Raw genomic sequence first — 4957 nt, forward strand, 5'->3', positions numbered from 1 at the left:
TGACGTCACTTCCGATGTAACTGCCTCGGACTTTGCCGAAAATCTCAGCTGGTAAGTTTTTCACTCCACGGCGTCTTATGTTTAAAAATGGCTTGGACATTATGCATCCAATGTATAACTTATTATTTTAGTGTCTAAACTGTCTGGAGTTTAAAGCTGGCTAACCGATGTCCTTTGGTCGCTTTTGGGGGTTTATAATTTTGTGTGCAAATTGAAATGTTGCTTGATCTGCCACCAACGAAAGTGATGGCCATGGCAGTTTGAGTATACCGATTCATTCAAGTCCTCATTCTGCTGAAGAGCCCTTATTATTAGTAATATTAATAAGAATATAAAATGCTTTTAGATTGCATTACAAAGAGAGAGGGAATTATATGTGTGCACGTGTGCATTATTATCAGTTTACATTTATTTTAGAAATGTGTGCTTCTGTTCATGTGCTTGACTGACTCAAAAATTAATTTTTTAGCTTGAAGTTACCCAAGAAAGTGTGAAAGAATAATCTTGTAATAAAAAAATTAATGTAACCAATTGCTATAAACCACAATCAATTATTATAAAGCTTTCTTTCATCAATAATGTAACCGATTAGCTGGCAACCAGTTTAGGGTGTACTCTGCCTACCGCCCTTGATGACAACTGCGATTGGATCCTGAGAAAATGGATGGATGGATATTCTTGATTAATAATGTAATCGATTATTATAAACTATTTTTAATGGTGTTCTTAATATCTAAATTTCCACTATAGAGCCCACATTTGGAACATGGGACGTAATCCTCTCAGAACGTAACAAAAGATCAGTGTACATAAGTCAGGGGTGCTAAATGTGTCGGTGTCCGCCAATCACGGCTTCGGTGCTGCGTCCGAGGTGGCTCATCACGGTGCCAAGGTGGCTCATCATGGTGCCAAGCCGGGCCACTTTATGGCGTTGTCGTCGCTCGCAGCTGAGTACGCTACTTACTGTCATACATACTGTCGGGGAGGCTGTTGTTCGTTAGAAGTGGTCCGCATATCATTTAAATATGGCTCGAAAAGATAGGGTAATATTGCCCCGGTCACTTCCTTCGATTGTCAGATGTTCTCTTCTTCAAAAAGATTTTCCGTGTCAGAAGCGGCATCGGAAAATTCAGAAAATCTCTGTTGTTCCTCTCCCATAGCAAGTGCCACTATGTGTTTTCAATGGCGAATGTCCCAGTGTGACGTCTGCTAATGACGTTGCAGGCAATATGGCTATCATTTCAATGTCGAGTGACACTTCCACAACTTTGCGGATGGAGGACACGGTCTCCGCTCATATTTATTTTTTTGTATTGACATTGAAGTGAATAATGTTATATGTATTTTTCATTACAATATCTATTTTAGAATGTTTATAGCCATGTCACTTGGGCTTGAATTGGCCGCAGTAGCTAAAACAGGTGATATGTGACAGAATGCTTTACTGGAACGATACTTGTCAGAAATGATTGGCGATAAACAAGAGAACATAGAGTTAATTAAACAGAGGTAAACTAACTCTGGCTTAGAGTGTCTCTTTGTGGACGTACAACAATGGTGCAGGCTTGGGAGGAACTAGTCTGAACCAATCACGGCGAAGAGGTGGAGGTTTGTCAAGAAGGTAGGCAAGTCCCAAACTGAAGTGTATAAAGTATATAAGCACATATGTTGCCATAATTGTTCTTTTTTTCATTGTCCTGATGGGATTTGCTCATTTTTATTGGAGGCCTCGAATAAACATTTTGGTCGCTCAGTTCAAACCTTTGTCTGCAAGTTTCTTTGGGTGTTTGAGTTCTTAGACTAAAATTTACACCTTAAAACTTAGTATGCTTCACTCAGACACAAGTGCGTTGATTGACCACAACCTCCAAGAAGAATCCCGAGGAAAGAAGCAGGATTGAAGAGGGCTTCGCGCTCACACCTGCCCCGGCTGTCAATTGACCAATGCAACGACAATTTTGTGACACAACAAAAGGTATCCCTGTGAGGACGTCAGGACTTGCAGTTAAAATATGTATGTATGTATGTTCACTGCGTTGTGCGTCATTCCTTGCGCAAACAAATCACTCATCGTACGCGTAGATCGCTCCTTAGCGCAGGGGTGGGCAAACTTTATAACTTGTGGACCACATTGGGTTCTAAAATTTGACAGAGGGGCTGGACCAGGACCATGCAAATAAATGTACAACCTGATTTACTTTACTGCGCACTGCACAGAGGACTGTGTGTTTCAAATGTGCAGGATAACCCTCATGCAGGTAGAATGTTTGTCTCAATGTATATGCAAGATGCAAGATTTGCACACTACTGTATTTAGGACAATACTCTGAGGAGAAAATGTAAATAGATACAATACATTTCAATTAAATACTCAAAGTTAAAGAAATCTACATATATTTAAATAAGATGTCACTTTCAACACCCCAAACATAATACTTAATGAAATACTCAGTAAAACCTGCTAGTATCCGCTGTGCAGATTGAGGGACAAAAACCACGCGGAACCCGACACAAGGTCCTTCCGCGTCACCTTGTTCAGCAGCTTGTAATCCACATGGAATCTTGGTCTAGAGCTTTTTTTCTGGGAACCATGATCACACCAGATGCCTGCGGACTGTTGGAGGTTTCTATTATCCCTGCGTTGCACAAGGCATGGACCTCCCTCTCTGCGGGCTCCTGCTATACCATAGGCAGACGACGGGGGCCCTGGTCGCTGGTCTTGTCTGGGCTGGTTATGCATCGCCGGTGTCAATGTGATGTTCCACAAGGGGAGTGAGACCCAAATCATTCTCACTGACAGCAAAACTGACCTTATAGTCCCATAAAACCTTTTGCTTCTGCTACTCAACATTCATGTCAATGCAGTTCTTTTCACAGATGGAGCAGATCCCCTCTGTCCAATTCTCCTTTGACAGACTTTGAGAATGCACTGCTTGCTATGGCAGTGCAGGATGTTGCTGCCCCCCGGTAGCAGGTATCGCAGGGCGAACAAACTCTGCCCATCCAGCCCATTGTGGTTGTAGGGTTTGTTGTTCCACTTCACCACCTGGACTGGCAATGTTGGGGTGAGAGGACTCTGCCCATTCTACTGGCAACTGTTGAGGGGTGATGATGCTGGGTTCCCTCTTAGGCTACTCCCCTCAGGTTGTACAGAGGCCGTGACAGTGGCCAATATAGCAGTAGTGTGAGCACCACGACTCCCATGTCCACTACACCTTTCGTGGCTTTTAAGAAGTCCCATTCCAGTATGCACGGGTCACTCACATCACCCACCCAAACTGAGAAGGAAATTGATAGGTCCCCTCGGACAAACACAAAGTCCCCCTTCCCCTTAATTAGGACTCTCTCACCTGTCACAGTCCTAAACCTTTTGCAGGTTCTTTCCAGAACGGAACCTACTGGTACAATGTCAAGCCGCACAATTGTCGTTGAAGATCCACTAGGGCTGTACATGAAATGTTCCCGATCAACGCTGGAACATGGCAACCCAGTGTAGCAACAGCTTAGTTGTGGGTGTATTTGTTTCCCACTCACAGTCAAGACATCAGTGGACTCCAGATCCCAGTAAATACTACAAATGAAGGGTCCACGTCGTCTGGGCTACGCGGACCCCTTCCCATTTCCCTGCTCGTCCAGCCTTATCAGGCACTGCCTGGACAGATGACCGGTTTGCCTACACTCCCAGCAGACAGCGGGGCACGCATGGTGGGCACCTTCTTCCTTGCGCTGGTCTAGGCGAGTCGTCAGGGCACACACCATCTCCTCCAGCCATGGCGGTCTTTGTTCCAGTCCTGCTGTCAATGAAGTAGTTGAAACAGGACAGGGCAGTGTCTGTAGCCCCCCAAACCCCCGGTTACAATCTCCCGTTCAATGGCGAGACTGAGTGCCTCTCCCAGGTTTGCAGGATGCGGGAGCTCTGTATGCAGGCATGGCTCAACTGAGCTTGGATGAACTGGTCACGAATCATTTCGTCTTGTATTGGATTTGGCATTTCAGCATATGCACGCTGACTAAGGCTCTCAATCTCATGAACAAGACAATGAAGCAACTCTTATGGTTGTTGCATGCAATGCGAGATTCTCTCAAATTAAGTTCTGCAAAAGGCCGTTGCAGAGTACCAATCAGTGAGCAGTAGTTGAGTCTTTCCTCCCGGCTCAGCAGCAGCAAGCAGAATGTGGCGTCATCTGAGAGCGATAAGGCCAACAGCACTTCCTTCACGTCCTCTGTCCAGCGCGCTGCATCAGCCAACAACTCAAATTGCTCCCTATAACCCTCCCAGCTACACTTGCCAGAGAACCTAAGTGATTTCATGGCGGACCACATCAGTTCACGGATGGCGTCACAGTCACTTACTTCTATCGGACAGGGACTCGACTCTGCCGTTGTGACTGGATGTAGCCCCATCTTGGTGGGCTCACACAGATTTTACTGCACGGCAACGCAGTCGCGACGGCCATGCTCTTCACAGTTTTTTTCAACTGCATGTCAATCGAACACTCGTCGGATTCCAACTTCACCTTCACACGAGCACTGAAATCGTCAAACATCCTTTTCCTCACCAACAAAGCAGGCGTGCGGTACTGTGAAACCTGAACTTCTGACAACAATGCCTTCTGTAAGGTCAGCAAGGCAAATGGAGTCAACACTGGGTTTTTAGTTTCATTTTTATTTTTAGCAATCAAGCTGTACACCGAACTCTCTTTCTCACAACAACAAGCTTTCTCACTAACAATGACCTCTCTTTTTACGTCACTCTCCTGCCAAGTCTCACTTACCGGCCCCCTCCTCTCTTAAAGTAGTACACACATATTAACAGACACTACTGTCAAGAACCAGCGGTGGAGGGGTTGACTGCGGGGAGTAATGGAGATGGACGAGTTGGTCGAAGCCGGCTTACATGGAATGTGGGATGAACCCTCATTGATCTGGGAAGCTTTAAGGAAACAGTGACAGGGTT

The sequence above is a fragment of the Syngnathoides biaculeatus genome, chromosome 4, assembly GCF_019802595.1.
Source record: "Syngnathoides biaculeatus isolate LvHL_M chromosome 4, ASM1980259v1, whole genome shotgun sequence".
Lineage (NCBI taxonomy): Eukaryota > Metazoa > Chordata > Actinopteri > Syngnathiformes > Syngnathidae > Syngnathoides > Syngnathoides biaculeatus.